The sequence below is a fragment of the Euprymna scolopes genome, chromosome 17 (genome assembly GCF_053919585.1).
Source record: "Euprymna scolopes isolate OS-2025 chromosome 17, ASM5391958v1, whole genome shotgun sequence".
NCBI classification, from domain to species: Eukaryota; Metazoa; Mollusca; class Cephalopoda; order Sepiida; family Sepiolidae; genus Euprymna; species Euprymna scolopes.
Window position 1 is genome coordinate 31222728 of NC_136498.1, and position 24568 is coordinate 31247295.

Here is a 24568-nt window from a genome sequence, read left to right on the forward strand (position 1 = left end):
ATCTCTCTGCCTGTCTCCTTCTTCCCTTCACTTTTCCATCTGGAACATCTTTCTATCATCCCTCTTTGAATCGCATATTTTCACTAGTGCATATGATGAACGAACATGTCACACTTCCCTCAACGAAAGAGAAAATGCGCGAGGAGATAATTTCACGAGGAAAGAACAGGTACGACATTATTCTTCCCAAGAAGAATATTGAATGCCTAGGAAGATGATATCATAAAAACTGAGCAAACCTATTCCTAATTGGAGGAGATAATGCATGGGAAGGTGGTATTATGCTGAAAAATTATATACTGCACTGCTTCATAGAAGGAGGAAATACATCGATCATCAGCTTTGGGTAATAGTGCGTAAGAAACAGTTCCGATGTTTTGATTTTTTCAAACGCTGCTTGACATTCAGATGCCCATTTCCTTCTTTAGTAGTTCACTAGCATGGGTGCACGGCGTTGCTCGGGTATTTGGAGGTGTATGTTGAGCAAAAATAAAAAACCGGTCAATTTTTAAAACTTTGACCCCTATTATGACCCTTTAAAATTTATTATTTTGGGTTCAAATCAAGTTATTAAGTTAGATCCATGTCCAATGAACCTATATCTAAAATTTCAAGTGTTTAGACCCAAAATTGTCGGAGGAGTTTGGTAGATTTCTCAAAGGTTAAATCGGTGAACTTTGACCCCTTAATCGCCAAATTTCTGGCCGAAAACCAATCACATAGATTTTCGCACATCTCAGTACCCTGTATATCAAATGTCGAGTCTTTAAACTAAAAATTGACAGAGTTATTGCGTAGGGAAATGTACGCACACAAACACACAGACAGCCAGCTACACAGACAGACAGATACACAGACACATTCACTTTTATAGATATACAAATAGATTTAGTGGGGCGCGCAAGTCATGCATGTTCTTTATGAAGACCTATTAGAAGTTTGCCAGTCCCAGAAAAAATTGGAGTGCTTGTACATTATCGGTAGCAGGCTTGTTCTTCATTGCTTCTGCCTAACATCGTCGGGACGTCTTCCATTTTAATCAACTATGTGACCTGGGTACTTTATATCGTTCATGAGGAAATCACGCTTCTTTTACTTAAAATCCGAAGTTTTGAATTTTTTTAAAGGCCTCATATATATGTTTGGGATGCTCATCTGTGGATTTACTGGCTAGTAGGCGCATGCAAAATCAAGTCCGCCCACCATGGTATCCATGACCTACTGGAAAATCGAAGATTTGGCCCGGAAGGCTAACCTCTAAAATTTGTAGAGTCCCCTGTGTGTATTGATGCTGAGGAGTTTAGAACATTCCCCTCGGCGGGGATCTATCGATATACGTCACTTAAACCCAACTTAGAGAATATGGAGTTTATTGAATACCTCCTTAGGAGTGAGAGAGGATGGTGTTAATCTTTCAAAACCGCATTCATGCCGTAGAAAAATCCGCACAGACACGTATATGATTTTTTTGTAACGTATACGGTAGGAGCAGCCCATTCACTGGTGCTTACTTTCGATATTATTCCGGCCTTTTCTAGCCGATCCAGCTTCTTATCAATTTTCTCGACTGCCGCAAACGGGATGTTTTGCTTTTTCTTGAAAAAGGGCAGAGCGTTTTCCTCCATCTCAAATCTAGCTATAGCCTTGGTACATCTTCCTAGTCCCGATAAAAAAATCCGTAAATTTTCCTTTTAATTCGTCCTTTAACTGCGGGTGTATACATTTTGTGTTTGTTTATGACGTATCCTTAATGTGTTACCAATGTGTTTAGTGGTTCTTTACTTTCTGAACCGTGCTCGTCTATTTATGTTGTGATGTATATATACACGTTTAATGGTCCCTAATTGTCTAAATCTATGCGCGCGCGTGTGCATGTCATATATTCGACATACCTTATATTCACTGGTCCATCCAAAATTCATCTTCTTGAAGGAGCTGAAACCTGTTGGACGAAAGACATTCACTTCAAGATGATAATTGGTTTAAATTTTTTATTCACTTTCTCAGATGTCGACGCAGATGAACATGGAAAATGAGTTATTTTCTTGTGGTCTTTAAAAGTCTCCATTGAGAGGCACATCACCTCCCTCCCAAGGAGAGGACAATTATTAAGCCAACCGCTGTTCACCGTGTCCAAGTTCCAACTCCCTGATCCACGTGATTCACACGTAGATTCGATCAGCTGATAAGATTCTTCCGGTAAACTTGTCTATGATCTAGCTTTGTTAAATTTCAACAGGGTTTATGAAAACATCATCATACCCATCTCTTGTTTACCTCTCCAGTTAGATAGATAGATAGATAGATAGATAGATCGATAGATAGATAAGTAAATAGCTACAACGTTCGATAGATCACTTATTCAGTTCTACCTATTCCTTAAATCTTTTTTATGAGTGGTTTCGGTGTCCATTATGATTTTTACTTGTGGAATCTCAGAGAAAAGTTATTTTCTTTTTCAAATTTACACCAGCTTTGTTTTGCTTGTGAATTTATCGCATTTAAATTCTATTCGAATTACCGTCAATTGTTATTTTGGATTCGAATTCCTCCGTCGCCTATTTGATAAAAATAGAACGAGATAGCTTGAAAACAGTGAAATTAATTATATTATCAGAAAATACAGAAACTTATATTGGTTAAGTGGGACTCCGCTCAACTGAAAGTAAGGTTACAGTCCACGCTCTTTGAGCCCCAGGTCCAGACTGTTCGAGAGCAGAAACTGGTTACCAGATATGACGTCAATAATAGTCCATCGTTAGAATCTGTAGGAGGTGCCACCCCGACACTTATCGTTAGTACTGAAGATTGAACCTTCAACCTCATTGCAAGTACCCGTAGCGCAAAAGATAAGAGGGATAAGTAACATAACTTCCAAATAACAACATTCTAAAGATGAAAGCTCCTACTCTATTCAGTTGCTTGCGTGTTTAAAAGGTTCAGATATATCAATAGACATAATTTACCTAATTAAATTAATTAGGTGTAAATCGTTATTAGCAAAATGTCACGACATGAATGCATAGTTTGCGTAAGCTTTTTATACTATGTTGTAGGTAGAAGAATACTTTATACATTTGTATGTATGCGTCGATGAAGGTATAGCTATCAAAAAGACGTGTTAATCGTTAAACTTGGCAGGCAAATTAATGACAGAAGGTATAAAAAGTTATAAAGTAGGAAAGCACTCAGATTATGAATAACTGTTTAAAATGTTATATATGTTTACGAAAGAAGCCACCACTTTTTATGGGCCACTCGGGAATAAAGGTTTAATGTGTAAGGTGAACGGTGAGGCAACGCTATGATAGTTGGTAATGAAGGTGGTGGGTTGGCAGAATTTGATTATTGAGGACGGTGAACAACAAGAATTTGTTTACATTGGACTTGAAAACTACTATGTTGTCAACTGAGAACCAACCTGGCGATATTGTGTTTCACGGACAGGTAGTTCTAGGGAAAAAAACTTAATCATGGAGGTTTTGTTTAGTTTTAGGTAGAGAGTGAGAGAAAAGGAAACTGTTTGGAGTTGTTGTAGCCAGACGAGTTGTGTTATGCATGTTTTACCGTGGGACAATAGGTTGAATCCAATATGACAATAAAAACTATGGAAAATACAATTTTAGTAAAGTTGCGCAAATTCTTCATCCATTTTCTTAAATGCAATAACTCCACAGTATGTGTGAAAATTATGATTGGGATTTTTTACAAGATTAAATGATATGCTTTGCATCATTTCGAGTTTTGGACTACTATCCCATCTTGTTGTATTCCCAACTGTTGACCAATGCAATCGGCGATATTCTTCAGGAACATACCTTTTTTCAAACTTAGCGATATTTACATCGAACTTGGAAACCAATATATCGGATTTATAGTTTGATATAAACATTCCCGATTTTGAAAATAAACACCAGAAGAAAAATAGAAATTACATCGGTGAAAATGATGCGACTATAAACAAGACAATAGTAGCTTGAAGAATCTAAATGAAATATAAACATTTTTATTTCTTTTCTCGGATAAATGATACAGGAAAACGAGCAAATCCGAGGATTCTATCGTTGTCCCCGATGTTGTTCAGAATTATTTCTAGAAAGATATCGAGAATTACTGGAAGGCCTACGTGAAAGTTGCCAGTATCTTCAGTGAAACTGATTATTGGAACGAACTGGATTCGAACTTGAGACGCACTAGTCGAAAATCCGTGTGGCTAACCACTTGGCCACCATCGGGAGCTGTACAGAAGCTATTAAATTAAATCAATTCAACATGGCAACATAAACACAAGATTTGTTATAAAAATGTTATTGATTTGTTTTATTAGTCTTTTTTACCAAAAATCAATGATTCAACCCAATCAAATCAATAGAAACTACTTTCGTTTATTGAAACTCTGGTATTTATAACATATCTTATTATTGTGCCGATGTGAAAATGTCTTTGAAACTTTGAAGCTAAAATCTGTTTACGATTTTGCGCACCAGAATCCCGCCCTCTGACATGCTCTATTGTTCTAGTAAAGGTAAGATCAGCAATCATAATGCATCTAACACTACCTGAAACTGTTTGGACATCCCAAGACTAACAAGAACTTTTGGCAGCTTGTTTCATGGTGTAATGACTTGAATCGGAAATAATCTCAGGTATCTCTGACTTTCCATGAGATTCCCTCCGTGGAGCTAATGTACAAAAGAGCCCACAAGATATATTATCATTGCCGTACATAACATTAAATTTGAGTTAGAAGTTGCCACATAACTACATACGCACTGGCGAATACAAGTTGTTCGATCACAGAAAAATAGCTTGAATGTCGGAATTCATGAATTGTTCGTATCCGAACTACGTACAAGGAAAATGTCAGTTGTCATAGTGGCAAAAACTGTGCGGTCATTCAAACAAGATACGAATTATGAAGCAGACATTGATTGGTTTAGCTCGTTCGTTTTGCGAAAAATTAATTATTCTTATATTATTTCATGTAGAAAGACACTATCTATTGCTGACCAACCATCGATTTATTCGGTTGATACGTTTCAGTGAAGAATAAACAAAAATTTCATATCATTTAATTAAAAAAACATAAAACGTATTGTAAAACAGCCTTTGATTTAGCGTAGTTTTTCTTTTTTCCAAATTATTTTTGTATTATTTCATAGAAGATCACAATATCTATATACCTTAAGGTGAGTTAGGGTAAGGGTTAGTATTAACTTTCTACTGCGTCGCATCTCTTGCTTTCCGGATCTATCTTCATAACACATATTGCTATCTAGTTTCTTACCTTGAAGTTAGACATTTCAGCTTTTTATAACAAATGGCTTCATGCAATGTCTTAAGCAATTTCCATAATCATCTATTGCTAACCACCAACTCATTTGTGCACTATGTCTGCTTTGTAGGAAATAAGTAATGTTTATCTTATTTAGAAATAAAATATATACTGCTACCCAGAAATTAATTGTTTTGCTTTGTCCGGTTTGCATAAAATGAATATGATTTTATATGATTTTATGTAGGAATATAACGTTTATTGCTAATCAGCTATCGACGTGTTTGATTTGTACCTTTAGCGAAAAATGAGTAATGTTTATATATACAAGAGACGTTAAAAAACAGGACATTTTTTATTGCGCTCAAATGAATCAAAGGAGATTGGAAAGTGCATTGTCATTATGGCTGACCTTATGCATTCATGATCTGAAATTTTTATTTATTTGTAAAAGATATTGACGGTGTGAGATCCTAAGAGAGTCATCCGTCATGAACGTGCGTCAGCACCAGAGATGCGTCATTGTATTCCCCCATGTAGAAAAAGTTGAATCAATCGACATTTACTGGCGCCTATTGAACGTTTACGAAGCCTATATACTTGATGTGAGCAGAGTAAGGAAGTTGTTTCGTCGATTTAAGAGTGGCAGCAAAGATCAAAGCGCACTTCAGACGCCTATGCACAGTCACCATCTCATCGCTGACAAAAGTGCATTGAGAATGATGGTGCCTATGTAGAACAATACATTTTTTTGAGCACAAAAAGTCACTCATTGTAATGGTACTATTTCTGTCGTCGTAGTTCTTCAAATTTTTAAAGTTAAATATAAAAGACATTACTTTTGGAACGACCCTCGTATTTGATGTAATCTATTGCTAGACGTCACAGATTGATTAAGTTTGTCCGTTTTTCGAGTAATTTATAAATTCTATTTTATTTCATGTGGAAGAACAATTGTAACATGGTTCATATGAGCGCGTGGGAAAATATAAGTACCAGCAAAAGATGTCTGGCTTACGAATGGAAACCAGCACCAGTCACTAAAAAAAAACAAAAAAACGCGCGTATGCAAATTAAGAAGTGTGCGCGAGAAGAAAAAGGGGGAAAAGAGTAAATATGCACCACGTAGTTTGATTTTCTTTCGAAAAATGAATAATTATGAGATTATTTAATGCAGAAGCATACTATCTGATAAGTTTTGTTTATTCTTTTTGTGGGGAAATCTGTAATTTAGAACTTGTTTCATTTATTATACTCATTAAATATTTCCATGGTTTTGATTCCCCGGCAAAATTGGTATGGACCTATAAATTCACCCTTGTCCATTCGTCCATTCGTCTTACGTTACTTTTCTCAATAACTACGTCTTGGAATTTTTTGAAATTTTGCAGAATAATTAAACATGTTATGAGTAAAAAAGTTACAGAACATATTTTCCGGGAAAACTCCGGTTGCCCACCCGCCGGAGGTGCCTTTCGGGTTAAAATGACTAAAATTGACACTTTTGTACTTATTAAAAAAAAAATGATGACTTGGATTTTTATAAAACTTTCTGAAAAGTTGTAAGTAACTGATTTCTATATAATTTTGTTTGTCTAGATAACTCTTGAGTGTGCCCCGGGGGCTCTTTTAGGGCTAATAAAAACACTCCATTTTTGGGACAATTTTACTATATTTATCCAAAATTTTCTGTGTATGTCAATTCAGAAGTTTTGCATGGTTTTGAATTCAAATTTAAATATGTTAAGGCCTTCGGGACTTTTGGGGCGAAATGGGCGGGGGTAAATGATGGATCATTCCCTTTTTGCATGGTGCAGAATTCAAATTTACATTTGTTAACTGTATCGTTTGTTCACCAGGATTGTATGTACCCTGGGGATTTTTTGGGCTAAATGGAGGTGGGGGAGAATAAATGCTAAACTTGGTCATTTTTGATGCCCCGTTTATTGGGCGACCATGCATGCTTCAAATGTTTTTACTAATATTAACGCTAAACAACGCAAATTTCAACGTAAATGTAAGAGGCTTCTGTGAATTAGAGCCCATTCCTACAATGACACTTTAAGTAAGGACTTAAGCAGCGATATGTCTGTTTACATTGTAGTTAAACTTCTGCAGGTTAGTACGACCGTGGAAGCAGGATGCAGTGAAGGAATTTCAAAGTTTCACAGTTCGAGGTAAGTAACTTTCAAAGAAGAAAGACTTCCGGTATCGGGACTTCTATTTGTTATTTATACGACAATTAATCGATATTTGGCTTTTGCTATCCCAGAACACAATACGTGTTACATACGATTCATTGATTACTATTAAAAGAACGCAAGTTGCTGTTTACCGATAGGTTGGTTTAAATAATAGATTCATAGTCATCCAATGAAATTAATACATACATGAACTCAATAGATTCCACATATCACGTCTGTTTCCATTAGATTGGTCACCTATCTCCTTTTGTAAATATAACTGATTTTTTTCCAGTTTACTTCACTTAAATAATCGCTTGTGTCTCGTCATATTCTGGCAGCATTTCAAGTTTCGATCACCAGTAATCACTTTTATAATGGCGACGATATACTGTCCCAAACTGGGCAGATAAGTGAAGGCAATCAAAGCGCCTTCACTGTTCCGAGTAAATCTGATTTGGAAAGCTTTCCAACAAATTTCGATATTAAATGGACTTTCTGATTGTTATTTCACTTTTCCGAAACCAATAAATAATCTGATTTTATTTAATTTCTCATTGCGGTTTTATTGGAGTGCTCTCCTGTATTAACCCCAGAAACTAATAAATGCTTACAACTGATTATAATTATAGTAATCTTTAACTAATGGAGATTCGGTGTCTGTAAATCAGATTATTTTTTATTTATTTATCACAATAGTATGATTAATAGAAGTACTAGCATAGCTGTGGTTTCTTTGACTAATGGAGATTTGGTGTCTATTTATATAAAACCACAGCTATGCTAGTACCTCTGTTAATCTTACTATTGTGATATTCTCTAATGATGAATTCAGTGCTAAATTTCTGTGGAGGGGAGAAAGTGGAGGAAGTGTAGTAAACGCTTCTTTTAGGAAGGGCAGTGTACACACCGGTTCTCGTCAGATCACCAAAGTTAAGCAACGATGAGCCTGGCCAGTACCAGATGGGTGGCTATTTGGAAAAGCTAGGCGCTGTAGTTTCCGGGTTGGTATATGGGGGCGTGTTTAACTCACGGGGAGATACACCTCCCAATCAAGGCAGAAAGCAACGGGATACCCCCGTTTTTACTTGTCTTTCCGAGATTACCATGACTCTACAATTTGGAGAGCCGTGGTCAGCGACACTGTTAAAACAGGAGGACCGCTGCATGAATGTAGTGGAGTATATAATCTGTTGTTCCAGGCATTTATCCCTTCTCTGACTGAATGTAATACCTTTACTATTTCTTTAGATATTTTTATCAGACATTCTGTATTGAGAATTAGTGTAGAATATATTTGTTCGTTATGATGTCATCTTCTCTCTACTCGCACCTAGCACTATATTAAAAATAACTAGATAAAACATGGGGTAAAAATCCTCGTGCGAAAACCATGAAACCCCAACCAGCCGCAGGTAAACAGACATAGAAATATAATAGGTGTTATAGAAAAAAGATCGCACGAATCCAAGGAAACAGAAATTGTCAGAATCTATTTGTCTGGTAGCACACAATTAAAAAATGTCTGGTAGCACACAATTAAAAAATGTCTGGTAGCACACAAAATGATGAGCGACTGTCAAGGCGGATAGAAAATGAAGATAGTTGACGGAGAGTGTTGAAACCTTAGATAGGATTAATGCCACTCAAATTTGAAAGTCAACGACCGTTACCAACGAGAACTAAATGATAAAAAAGATGTTGCGATAACGTAAAATTATTTGCAACAGGTATCAACAGAGAAAAGAATATATTAAAAAAAACTGTTTTTCACAGAGACTCAAGTTGTTTCCAATAGGGCAATCACTGACAACGACCTCTAAACAATAAATAATTTAATTGACAACAACTGGTCAGGGAACATCAATAGTTGTTATAATTGAGCAATCTCTTATGATGATTAGTGTGAGGACTTCTCTTAAGTACAAATAATAATAATAATAATAATAATAATATTGATAATAATAACAGCAACAACAACAACAACAACAATAATAATAATAATAATAATAATAATAATAATAATAATAAGGATTACAAAACACTTGCACGTGACTACAAAAAGAGAACCTTATTAAAGAAACTGAAACCCTAAAAACCGCCGTACAAGATAATGCGATTAGGATCAACCATATAAAAGCGAGGATCAACAGGATGCAAGAAAACAGCAAATACAAACTCTGCAGACAAAGAGACGAAACAGTAAACCGCACAATAAGCGAATGCAGCAAACTAGCACAGAAAGAATATAGGAATAGACACGATCAAAGGGGGATAGCAGTACACTGGGGATTATACAAACAACTGAATCTTGAATATCCAGACAAACGCTACAAGTACAAACTTGGCAGACGTACTTGGAAATGAAAGTAAAAAAATTCTATGAGATATGGATATAAAAACAGATAAACCCATCCAGGCAAGACGACATATGTCATACTAGTTAACAAGAAGGAAAAGACCTGCCAGATTGTAGATTTTGTTGATCCAGCAGATGACAGAGGGAAGATCAAAGAGATGGAGAAGCGGAGCAAATACACTGAACTGTCCAGAGAGCCCAGAGGAATATGAAAGATGGAAAAAGTCAGGATAACATTACTAATAGTAGGAGCGCTAGGAACAATACCGATAAACTTTCAAAAGAGAATGGAGGAAGTTGGAATTAGAGGGATGGCTGGTAAGATACAAAGGGATAACAGTAATGGAAACTGCTGAAATATTAATAAACCCCCTTGACTAATACAGGCATTAACTAGGCATATAGAAAATACTACAGATATAAAACACAAATAGTATCACATGGAATCATGAAAACTGAAACTGTATATTTGTAAATTAACCAGTACCTTTCCACGAATGTTTATTTTGTATGCGTCACAAAATAACCGATGCCACACCAAATAAGCGAGGAAGGTCAAGCAGTATGGAAAGACCGAAAAGAGAAAGTACTAGCCAGACCTCCGCTGGATGAGTGCAAAGAGGACTGGGATCTTGAGAAGTCTTTTTTCCAACCAAATTTCAGTAAAGACCAATGGTTGCCGCCAAATAGAAATCAATGGTAAGCGGCTGTTGCGATAACACAAATTCAACTGCAAAGGTTTTTGAAGGGGTGAAGAGTACCGGAAGTCTAGGGAAACTTGCTTTCACTCAGACTCCAGAGAATGCCACAAGTCGTTCTCAAAGAGAAATCTTTGATGATGGCCTGCGTGACTACTCGTAGTGAGTAAATAATAATATAATAATTAATATTATTTATCTTAACGAAATCTACATTAGTAACAAACGTTAACCGGTCATATGGAAACTGCAACGGAAGTAAAACAAAAAGATGCAACCAAGAAAACTGAAACCGCAAAATTGTCAATTGACTACCTCTTTCCCCACAAAATTATGTAGTCAGCATCGACCGGCAAACATAATCAGAGAATCAGGTAGGACAGAAAAACCGAGGAGGAAAATCATTAATCAGACCTCTACTTGATGAATGAGAAGAGGACTGGAACCTTGGGGCAGCCTACCGTCACTCAAATTCCAGTGAGGATCAACGGTCATTGCCAACAAGAGACTGGTAAACGGCAGTTGCGATAATACAAGCTCATTTGCAAACATTATCAAAAGAGAATGAGAGTACAGATTGTATTGGGAGACTTTCTGTCACTCAGACTTAAGGGAACACCACCGGTTGTTGTCAGTGAGTAATCACTGATGATGAACTTTGTGATAATTCTAAGTAAAATAATAATAGTAATAATAACTGTGGAAACTAACCCAAATCAACTACAAATGTAACCCCTCACGCGAGAAGGTGGTTAAGGGCCCCTGTCTATCTGAATTCTTGGCTCGTGTTGCCTAGTCTTCTCTGAGGTTGTTACATGAAATCTGGTATGCTGAAAGCGAATATCGAAGCAGCAGGCAGGAAGTAAGACAAACTCATGTAGTCTAATCTACAGAAGCTTAATTTCGCAGAATTATGTACAAATGTTTTTACAAATCTCATTCAGTTTTTGTAAGTTTTTTTCACAGTCTCAAATCTCTTCACAGACAGCGACAGACAGTTGGATGAGGAAGGTGGAGGGGTCACGTCTTTATACGGTCTGTTCTTCTCGAACACCACAAGCAATCTGCTCCAACTAAACTAACTAATTTTCGCACGACAGTCGTATATATAGTAAGGTATGTGGATGGGGTGGAAATTCCCCCAGCCAATAAGATTTTGTCACGAAATCGCCACGAAATCGAAAGTCCCAGGTCCCTGCGTGGACACAATTCCCATACCTGAAATCTGAATTACTAATTCTCACGATCTCCAAGGCCAGATGTCAATTCTGACACCCGACTTTTAGTTCATTTAAGGCCAGACAATGTTATAAGTGAAATGTCCTGTCATCAACTTTTAGCTGTAAAAATATATGTCCCTGGTTTCAAACAATTAGTTGTAAAATATATTTCTCTAGTTTCAAACAATATCTATTTTGACATGAAATAATATATATATATATATATATATATATATATATATATATATATATATATATATTTATCTTCTCTATCTTAAATCCTTGGGTTATCTGGCGTCATCCGGGAATGATAAGCTATCTCAGCGTAGTTCTAAAGCTCCTCACTCGGGGATTACGTTGCACAAACACTTAAGCATTATAAATTAGAAAGAAAAAAAGGAATGCCAGATGAGTTGTATATTAGAATCCCAGAAAAAGTAAAAGTGGGTGATTGTCAGTGTTATGAAATATGAAATATCCAGAAAGAATCTTTCAATAACAAAAAAAGAATGTTATTGAAACAGACTATTTTAGAATAATTTAGAAACGGAGTAGCTGTTTAAGAAGAAGAAAATATGATGTTTAATAACTTTGTAATTTTAGAAGCATAAATAATAAAATTTAATTATCGACACAATGACCGAGCAATGTGACGTCAGGAAATCACACTAACAAAAATGATTTGTATATATTGGACAACAGACCAAATAGAGTTTTGAGATTTAGTTTGAAACTTGGAGTTGTCAGTCGGGAAAGCATTCGGCTGGGAAATTAGAGAGATGTAATCACAAAAGAGAAACGACGTGCACTCCGAGAGCAAAATAAGTGGAGGGGGGACAGTTGTGTTCTTTTATCAAATGTGTATATATAGCACTAGTATTATTTATATGCATGGTTATTCGCCGGGACAATGTTGTCGTTGTATGTCCAATGTGTGTATTATTTTTGGAGTTACATTCTCCCATAGAGTACAATTCGTACACTACATTGCTTTGTTTCAACGTTTTTATAGCCGGTGAGGAGTTGTTTATATATATATATATATATATATATATATATATATATATATATATATATATATATATATATACTCGGGTTTTTTTTTTATATTCAAAAGTAATGGACTAATGAATTCAACGAGGTTGTTAGATAGTGCTCAATAAAAAGAGCTGATAATACTTGTTTATTGTTATATAAACATGCTCACATCCCGCTGCTACAAATAGCCACTTGTTTCAATCAAACAACAGATATCATCAGGCAGCGACTTGACTATTCAAAAGTTCAATGAATAATCAGTTATTCATTGAACTTTTGAATAGTCAAGTCGCTGCCTGATGATATCTGTTGTTTGATTGAAACAAGTGGCTATTTGTAGCAGCGGGATGTGAGCATGTTTATATAACAATAAACAAGTATATATATATATATATATATATATATATATATATATATATATACTAGCAGAAATACCCGTCGTTTAACTGAGTTTACAAAGAGCCTCCAAAAGCAGAAAAAAAAACGGAATTCTGTTATTCGCACTTATTGACCTGTTTCAATTTCTCAGTTGCAAAGAGAATGCAAAATCATGTAAAACAATATAATATTTGCCAACAGTTTGTCCATCAATATTTCTTAGAAATGAAAATGAAGTCGGCCCTCTTATTTCATGACGAAGGAGTCTCAAAAAAGAAACATTCATGGTGACATGTGTGCACAGAGTATACGCTTCCAATTGTAGTGCCAAATTTTACACCGGGATAACCCTCAATATTAGCTACTCGTTTTCTTCTTTGCATGTGTTTTTACTCCATGTGTAATGAGATGGAACCTGATTATAAATAAGAGATTTTTGAAAAAGTATCTTGTTCACATAATTTAAAAATGTAGTAAGAGTTATATCTTTTGGGTTTAGGGAAACTTAGCTAGAATTTTTTTTTGTGACACTTTTCAAGATGTACTGCAAGCTGTGTGATTGGAGGACGCCTTTCATGAATGTGAAACCCAAAATTAATCCTGATATATCTACCACATTTATATCGAGTAACGTCGTCACTATAATTTTTTTGTAAGGAAAACATGGCTGCATCAGATCCGTTATTTATGTATTTGCAAACATATTTGATAGAGTCCACAGAATTACAAAATTCAACATTTACGTGAGCATTACATGTCTTTGAAAGAGAGAGTAAGGCACAATCCACCTATTGTCAACTTCATGCTTGCAAACCATAGTTTTAAAGCCACCATCTCCAAGCGGTCTTCTCCTATAAGAGGGATAACCATCCTCACTAAACTGAGTTTCTAGTGGATAGTTTTTAGGATATCTTTTTGTACATTGGCTATCAACAATGCAAAGTGAATTTCTGTATAGATTACCATAAGGCCCATACACCCTATAATTCTTTACTATTTAAAATAAGGTTGAATCAGTTTTATATTTGGTAAGTCAGCTGATATAATGGAATCAATTTGATTGGAGTTCATTTTTCTGGTAAGCTACAATAATATCTGCGCATGGGGCAAACCTCTTTTTTGCCACTCAGTTGTGTACATGAAGCATCGTAGTGGTCTAAAGACATCTAATTTGTGTATCAGATTTATCGCTTTGAGTATCTTCAGGCGACACACCCTGGCCAGTAGATCTTGTCGATTGGTGTATGTTTGTCAGGGAAAAGTTCATCTCGAATTTCCTTCCACTTCGTCCGGTTTTTCATAATTTCTGACACAAGCCATTGCATCTTGTGCCCTTTCATGCATATATCATATATCTACATGTGAACCTAATAATACCTCATTGTAACACAGCTTCCTATTCCGGTAGATTTTGTCAAGAACTGCAATCTTGTGGGACACCCTCCCAGCAAATTGCTTTTCCCAACCGATAACTTTCGTATTTTCAAGACTAAAGTAAATAGGCATCTCATGTTCTTGCAATAACCATCTTTCATTTGCAGTAGCTTATTACGCTGAGTGGCATCATGGCTTGTCTGAAGCGATTTACATAAAGAAAAGCATATTGGAGATAAATAATGTATTAATGATCTAAAGTAAAGGGCTAATATCAACCGTTGATTTACTGCATTCATCAGTAAATCGAAAAGACATAATCTTGTAAGACGAGAACGCACTTTCAGTCACTCCTAATTCGACAAAATAGCGGCTTTCTGAAAACTCATTAAAAAATAATTCTGGCTTGAATATTGTCAAGATTTAAATCGAATTGATCATATTTCTAGAAAAATGTTTTGGCAGCTCTCTGATAAAATGTATTCTAATTAAGATAGACCACGACAAGCAATTCATTATTGGTGATGGAACGGTTTTATATATAAAATTGTAAGTAGCAGCCAAATAGTGTAAGTGAAATAGAATTACCTTTCTTATGTTAACTTCAGTAAAACAATAACTATGGCCAATGCATATTACGTGGTGGGAGGGGATCGATAATACAAATATATTTAGATATAAAGTAAAAACGAAAACCAAAAGCTAATAAAACGTTTGATGTAAATGCTAAACAATACTTGAATAGATTCATGATGAGGGTTTCCGTATTTTTTTAAAAAACTGAAACATTATCTATCTATCTATCTATCTATCTATCTATCTTTAGTTTTATGAATACACGCAGGTCGAAAACTCGGGCGTCTCTATTTGACTTACCATACATCCATATTTTCACATTATTACTAAGCTCTAGTAACGCATTGAGCAGGGTTGAAGTTAATGCCCTTATATACAACATACAATGTCTATACACTTTATATATATATATATATATATATATATATATATATATATATATATATATATATATATATATATATATATATATATATTATTTAATTACCATTCGGTATGGATCCGAGCATGAAAGATCAGATAATAAATGAACGTCGATTTATAAAACCAAAAAATGCAACCTTGATCGCCCTTCCGGGATCGTGGCCAAGTAGATAGAGACGTTGAATCTCTAGGGCTCCAGATGAGAATTGTCTGAAGATAGCGGTTTCGATCTTACCCAAAGCCGGCCAGAGGCTTACTTGGCTAAAACGTGGTGAGACGACAACAACTATGGATAGCAGTAATTGCTGAGAATGCAGTTAGGAGATTCGGAGTTCCTATCCCGTCGCGGTTACAACTCGACGAAAGCCAGAGGAATATGCAAACAAAAGAAATGATTTTTGGTGATTTTAAGTAGTATCTCTTCTTTTATCATAAATAAAACGCATTAATAATAATAATAAAAAAAACAATTAAATAGTGAGAGACTTGAACAGAAGATCTATCGACTTCTAGTGGAATGCTCTACCACTGAATTATATCTCCAGATGAAAATAAATCGTTTTTTTTAGAAATGATTTGCTGAAATTTTATTATTTCCCTTGGTCGGTGTAACGTAAAATATTTCCCTGTAAAAAATCTTCTTTTTTATCTATAAATGAGAAAAACTGTCTTTAAGATTAGACTTTTTCAATTTTCGAAAATGATTTGCTGAGATTTTATTATTTCCAGTATTGCCAACTGAAATTAAAACAAACAAACAACCCCCCGCCAGATCAGGGAAAAGAAATCCCCAGAAAATCGCTAGATTTTTAACTTTTTGCACTTTGAAATTTTCAAACACTACTAATTCCAAACACTCGAAACGAAAAAATATCCCCAAAAGAAAAACACTATATTTTTACTTCTTAGCCTACATAAAGATATTATGAACATACAAAATATTCCCTGTTTTCTCACTATATATTTTGGAATCATATTGAAGCGGTTTTCAAATTTTATCAGCTAGTTTCATCTGTTTTTCGAAGAGGATATATCCTTTTTTGCAATAAGCAAAGGATAAAAACAAACAGTGTTTAATATAATAAAAATTTAATTAATATATATTATAAATTAAACTTCGCAATAATTGCGTACCTAAATATTTAATATTGCTGAATTAATTCACCTCAAATATCAGAAAAATTAATATTAGCAAAATAAAAAAAAAAAAAAAAAAAAATCCGAAAACGCAGAGAGCACATTTATACGTGAATTAATTGATAGATTTTAAAACCCTTCTGAAGAGGAGATTAGGGAGGTTATGTAAAATGGTGCAAATGTATAAATGGGGAAAATAGCGCGAGATGAAATTCTTTGAAAATACATACGAAGGAAAACATTAGTAGTTTATCAATTAAAAAAAAATGATATCTGTATTTAAAAACAGATAAGTTAACTTTAGCTACCCTCTTCAAAAATGATATTCTGCTTTTTTAGGCGATTACCTGTGAATACTCCAAAATAATAATTAGAATTTAAAGTGAGGGATTATCTTTTCATATAAATGTTTTTAAATGATCCCTCCTTTCTAAGACATTTTAACATTTTGGGACAGATAACTACTCTTTAATGTCTCTGTAATCCTTAGTCTGACTTGCAATTTCATAAAACCGCACAAAAGCGCCTTAAAAAGTAAAATATGAAGAATTTATTTCCTATAGAAAAACAATGCTTAAAAGTCTTGAATCCTAAACTAGTAAAAAGCCTTCGAAAAAGGGTGTTATTTTACATTACATTGGGTAGCTCTTTTCGCCATTTACAATCGAGTATATTTTTGTCTGCTTCGAATATTTTAGAAATGAAAAAAAAAACGATTTAAATATTTTACAATTTTACAATATCTTGTTATTTTCAGTTTATGTGTATTTTTTACTTTTCCAAATAAAATTAACATTAAAGTATAGTATCTGTTCTGATTAAGAATAAAAAAAATCGCCCCAATCCCGAATGTTGGTTTTTCGGGAAGCGGACTTTTCACTACATTACACACTGATCTTGCGTCTAACTTTGCCATCGTAGGAAGGCAAGTAAATTTATTTCAACACGTGGAAAACTTTGTTTCTGTTTTTAATGTTTACTCCAAAATAAACGCAATAAACTTCGCTGAGGTGTTAACACATGCTGCGTCTTAAAAAAGTTAGTTCATGCTGACAATTAAATGTAATAATAAACGTTGAAAATGATTAGTAAAAATAAGTAAAATCATAAATGTTGGCTCTTTGTTAAAGTGTAGAATAGTTTGCAATAAATAAATTGTAAATAATAACACAAATTAACAAATACCTTATACCAAATGCAGTAAAATTCAAGTATCTTTTATGCGTGCTGAAATTGTGTTCATGTGCTTTTTATTTCATTTCTTTTAACTGTCTTTAACACAAATAATTAGTTGCTTGTTGTTTATAACTTCATTCTGGACAAATTGTATAAAACATCTATGACAACCATTTAACTCTAAATTTAGGAGGGAAACTTGAACTTAAGGTTAGCGGTAGAATATGTCATTTGTTTACCACTTTTCAAGAATTAACCTCACTATCCGTTAAGTAATAAGCGGCCATTTGTTTACTTTTTAATTCAGTGTCTATATATACTACTTTGAACAACATATTTTAAAATTAGAAAAAAATGCCGGTATGTTTTTCCATACACAGTCCTTTGAAAAAGTGGTCAAAAACTCAAATACGTAACATATAAATGTTACCATAGACAATAAAAGTTACTTAGCAGCCTACCTGCATTGTTTTTGGGTGTTTTTAATTAATTAAAATGCCTTTTATTTCAGAAAAAAAATTGTTTTAGTTTCATGCCATTCCAATATGACGATATCGTCTTCCTAGCTAATCAAATTACGCGCGTTGCTTTAATAGTTTTCTTGGCGGAAGGAGGGAGCACGCAAAACAGAGTAGTTTCTTCGTTTTTTTTTTCGTGCGATTAGCCTGTGGTCTGCTTTTTGGGGGACTTTTTTCTTTCCAGGTGGAGATTATAATTTTTTAAAAATGTTATAATAATAATTATTTTTTGTGGTATTATTGTTATATCAACTACAACTCACCGTTTTTTAGGGGGTTCGAGTATGCTGACAACGAATATCTCAGTGAAGTTCTAGGCTAATAAGTAGTTTACCAGATATGAAAACATATGATATCCAACGCAAAAGCTAATGTAATCCCTGGCAGCCATTTAATTTTCACAACCGAGCAGTTAGTAATGCACATGCGTGCAACTGAAGCAGAAGAGAAAGCAATTACTTTTTCACTCCCACCTCTCAAAAAAAAAAAAAAAAAAAAAAAAGAAAAAAATCGGGGTGTTTATTCCGGAAGCCGCTTTTTTACATACATGCGCATTAGTAATTCTTTTTGAAATTAAATTAAATACATTTTAATTTAATTAAAACACCCCAAACAATTCAGGTAGGCTTTATTTATGGCATATTTGATTTTTTAACGACATTTACGAAAGATGGTAAACAGTAAACGCTTTTCTTTATATTTTTTAAATCTTAAATAGCGAGTCTGTGGGTGTCAAATATCTCCCAATTTTCTAGAAAAATACCAGTAGTCACAACGTACAAAATTTTACCCGCTAAATTGCAAACAAAATCTCCAGATCTAGCGAGAAAACCGCTAAATTGGCAACACTGATTATTTCCCTTTACCGGTGTAATATAAAATATTGCCCTGCAAAAATTCTTTTTTTTATTATTTATCTATAAGAGAGTTTAAGGTCGAATTTTCGATGCGTATCGGATGAATTTCTTCACAAAACATACCTAAGAACACTGCCAGACATATAAAAGTTAGGCTCAGCCGTTTCGGAACCTATGAAAAAGGAACTCGCACACACAAAGACACTTTTATATAATATTATAAGTGCGTGTGTGTATAATATATATATATATATATATATATATATATATATATATATATATATATATATATATATATATATATATATATATATATATATACCACTCTGTCTCTATTTATCTATTCCAGCACTTTATCTATATATCTACCTCTCTGAACAATGCAATTGTATAATCTTTTTTGTGTACATGAATTAATAATCACACACATACACACACACACACACACACACACACACACTCTCTCTCTCTCTTATATATATATATATATATATATATACATATATATGTATATACACTTCAATGTATCTTTCTATTTGTCTATCCCAATTCTTTATCTATGATCTATGTATCTATTTTATCTTATTCCCCACTTCTTTTTCCCTTTCATTATCTCTCTCTACCGCTGGTTATCACCCTTTTTCCTATCCTCCCGCCCAATTCATATCACGATCTATCTTTTCTCCACTGTACTCTTTCGTTATGTCTATACCTCTCTCTTGTTTATGTTGCTTTTTCTTTTTACACCACTGTGCCCTTAACACGTCTTCTCGTGTAAAAGACTGTAAAAAAATCAGATGTGCGTGTTAAACCGAATTTTCCGTATTCTGTATTTTTTGTAAGACTGAAACACGTGTATTTCTATGGTGATAAATGTCATATGATGTAATTCGTTCACCTTATCTATCTATCTATCTATCTATCTATCTATCTATCTATCTATCTATATACGGTGCACTCACGTTGACACTCCAGTTCTCGCCAGATCAACGAAGTTAAGCAACAATGTGCCTGGCCAGTACCAGATAGGTGAATATTTTGGGAAGACTAACTTTAAGTGTCTGAGGGCGTGGCACTCGTCTGACAAGACGTTGCAATCATCTATCTATCTATCTATCTATCTATCAGTTTTTTTAAATCTAATTCTACAAACTATTCCTTTTCACTACACCTCTTTATCTCTCTAAATCACCCTGTTCTATTCCGTATCTCTCTCTAATCTTTAATACAATCTTATATCTTCCGATGTCTTCTATCTCTGTATGCATCTTTCTACATCACTATACTCCCGTCATATATTCCTATTTCTATTTCTCCCCTTTTCAAACTATTTTTCTTCTATACTTTTCTCTCTATCAATCTTTCTCCCCGCTCTCTCACCACTTGTTCCGTCTATCTCTTCCTATCGATTATGCTGTCTATCAACCTACCTTGCAGTCTCTTCCCCATTTCAATCCCTCGCATTATCTACCCTACCTCGTCTCTTCGCTCTCCCCAGCTTACTTTACTATCTTTTCCATGTGACGCGAGTCAGCAAAGAGCAATGTTTGTTTTATTTCGGAGCGGAACAACAGGGATTTCTTGTCTTACAAAGAAGAGGGGAGGTCGGCAAAGAAACGGCCATTTATTATGGTCCGTGCATCTCAGGCTTGAACGTCCATGCCTCCAGCACCCTACCTCTCCCTAGCAACGACTTAGCCAATAAATAGACTTCACTCTGCCTTTCTAAGCCAAGATATATTATTCAAGCCCGGTGCTATTCGCTGGGGAGACGTTCTTGATACACGGAGCTCCATGTATCTTCCGTGCAAAAGCGCGGCTGTTTACAGAAGGAAGATACACCAACAACAAAGCAGGGCAAGATTTGTTTGGGACAAAGAAAAATGACACAGAAAAGTTTGGCCCTTGAAACTTTGGGGATTTATATACAACAAACAGTCAAAGTTATATTTATCTATGCACATATTTAGTTATCTATGTACATTTATCGATTTCAGTGTATTGATTTTATATCCGTTTAACGCAGTCTACTCGTGTTCTTTTTATCTATCTCTCCATATATATATATATATATATATATATATATATATATATATGTATATATATAATTTAAGGTTAATATTTTCCAGAGGTAAAGTAACCAAGTTTTACAAGGTGAATACAAGAGTGCTCAATACCGAAGTAGGGCAAGATATACTTTCTCTTTGTTTTTACATTATCATTGATATGTCGCTACCCATTCATGAATATGTTTCGGTCAGCTAGTTACTTGAAACTAGAGACCTCTTCGGGTGGTACAGCTTATATGAAAGCTGTCTGCAGTCTTAAGTATAAACTGTACCGCCTGAAGTGGTCTCTAGTTACATGTAACTAGCTGACCGACACATGCTTATGAATGTGTAGCGACGTATCAATGCTTATGTAAAAATAAATAGAAAGTATATATATATATATATATATATATATATATATATACTAGCAAAAGTACCCGTCGTTGACTGGGTTCAAAAACAGCCTACAGAAAATGGACTCTGATTTATGAATGTATGATAGGTTATGAAAAGGAAGGGTTGTAAAGGTTCGAATTCAGGAGTATCAAAACCAAAGCAAAATATGATGAAAGTAAAAATAAAATAGATAAACCCCATAATTTATTATACCATACCTGTTCACACTGAAATACTTATAACAATATTCTGTGGATCTATATTAAAAAACCTTGTTAAACTTTGTGACATATTTCCATTCTATGGAGGTCAGGCGCGAACCAACACCCCATAATTTTATTATATCATATTTCTTCAAACTGAAACATAATTATCAAAGTATACTTACGCATGACAAGTCTTTATTAAAATTTGTGCTTATTTCCATTCTATGCCAGGCCAGGCGCGAATGCAGACCCCACAATTTTATTATACCATATCTATTAAAGTTAAAACATATCTATTAAAGTATTCTTATGTACATCTATATCAAAAACACCTGTAAATGTTTTTTTTTAATTTAAAATTTTTTATTACCATACTTTGTAGACTAGGCGCGAACGCAGACCCCACAATTTTAATGTACCACCGTTCTGCAGGATCAAACATACCTATTCCTGTGTCTCGATACATCTTTTATCATTATCTGTAATCAGTTTTTGAAAATAGTCAACCATATAGGAGCCTATTCGTGACCAGACCCACACATTTCTCAGAGTATAAATCTATTTTTTTACGATAGGGAGCGCCACATACTTAGGCCTGGAGGCTACTCGAAAGTAAGAGTTAATGTGTGTACGGTAGCTATTTTGGCAATGGCATAGTCATTGTTAGTAGTGGAAATTTGGTATAGTTAGATTATTTAAGAGGACTGTTCAATAAGAACTTTTTTATGTTGGACTTGAAGACGATAGTATTGTAGTCAGCCGGAAAGCAGATAAGCGAAACGGATTTCCACAGGCGGACAGTTCTAAGAAAGAAGCGTTGCTCACGGAATCCACGTTTAGGTTTCGGCACAGATGGGGAGTGGGGGAAATTTTTTGTAGTGATTTTGTCTAGACGAGTGTTTTTCTTTTTTTGAAAGATTAGCAAAGGGGGACCATAGATTCAAGCTCAGTTAAACACTTGCCATGAAAAAAACAAACAAACAAACAAACAAAAAAACGATAGAACAGAGATAAAGTTTCTTTTCTGTGGAAAAGAGATTTCAGAGAAGAGAAAAGGGCATCACCTACGCGATTATGAAGTCGGTATTACACATTTTCTCTTGCTGTGACGGTGTTAATTGGGACCAGCTGTGGTCAATGTGATGGCTTTGTGTAACGCGGAGTGTAGTACTTACCAACAAAACAAACACCCACGACAACAACACGACGCGCGACAACAAAACTAAGAGGCCACCCCCGGAGTGCACTCTATGTGATCATCAGATCAGGGGGGAGCGTAGTACTTACCAACACAACAAACACCCACCTGTTTGTGCCTTGTATAGGCATGCACGACAACAAAACTTGGGTTTTTATAAGCGGAAGTCTCGAGGTTGTTAGGAATCTACGGGCGCATGCGCAAGAGTAGGGATTGAGATAGTGGTATAAAAGGCAGGTCGAGTGAGAAGGTTGTTGTTGTTGTCATTGGACGTTACAGTGACGCGTGCGTTAGCAGGTGATTAAGAGGCTATTTTTTTTGTGTGTCAAGTCGCGCACCTCGGTGAAGATCATATATGACCTTCACCTTCACCGAGGTGCACGACTTATATGATCTTCACCGAGGTGCGCGACTTGACACCTTTGCATTCAATTTATGCTGCTTAAAGCTTCTTCATGTGACCGCTCGATTTTTAGGACATATTGCCAACACGGAGCCGTAAAAGCATATAATTTTTATGAATGTTAATAGACTAAACCTGCTAATACACTCGCTAAAATAGTTTCTATCAATTACTAGCGGGTCGAGGGCGGCCACTTTGCCCTTAAATATGATATTTAAATTCGTCCAGATTTGGCATATATTATTATAGAGTCATGATATCAAAAGTAAAAAAAAAAAGAAAAAAAAAAGAAAATAGTTTTGGATGCCATCGGCTAGAATCGAAACCGAAGGCTGCAATGCTGTGAAAACCGAATTCCAGCTAAACTGCCCACGATATGTTGAAGCGAAATTCACTTTTATTGATCCAATGAATAACTCAATGGAATAAGGAAATAATCATCTTTATTGTGAATCATATGTGTGAAAAATGAATATTGTCAATTGTAATTTGCATAATTCTACTTCTTTTCATAATATATATATATATATATATATATATATATATATATATATATCAATGTTAATACGATTCGGTAAACGAAACATGTGTAACTAAGCAGATAAAACGTTAATAAATATATATATATATCTTTGCTCTACAATAATATTGAGTACTCTTTTCAGGTTTTTATTAATTATCATTTATTGTTATATATATACATACACACACACACACACACACACACACACACACACACACATATATATATATATATATATATATATATATATATATATATATAAATGGCGTAACTAAAAGCAAACACAATTGCAACTTCTCTACCGATTTTCGGATTTTGTAATCATGCCTATATTTCCTTTATTTTCTTTTAAAGTTGATGAGTTCCCTTTTCTTCTGATGAGTTATGAGCGGAATAAAGTCGAAAATGGACATAATTATTACATGAATTATTCTACGCTAGCAACAAGGTGCTCTCATGAATAGAACCTGCTTACATGCTTAAACAAATAAACGTAGGATGGACAACATCTTGGAATTAGGAATATAAACTTTTTATCATTTATTTGTGTATATTCCGTAGTTACACCGAGCTTCATAA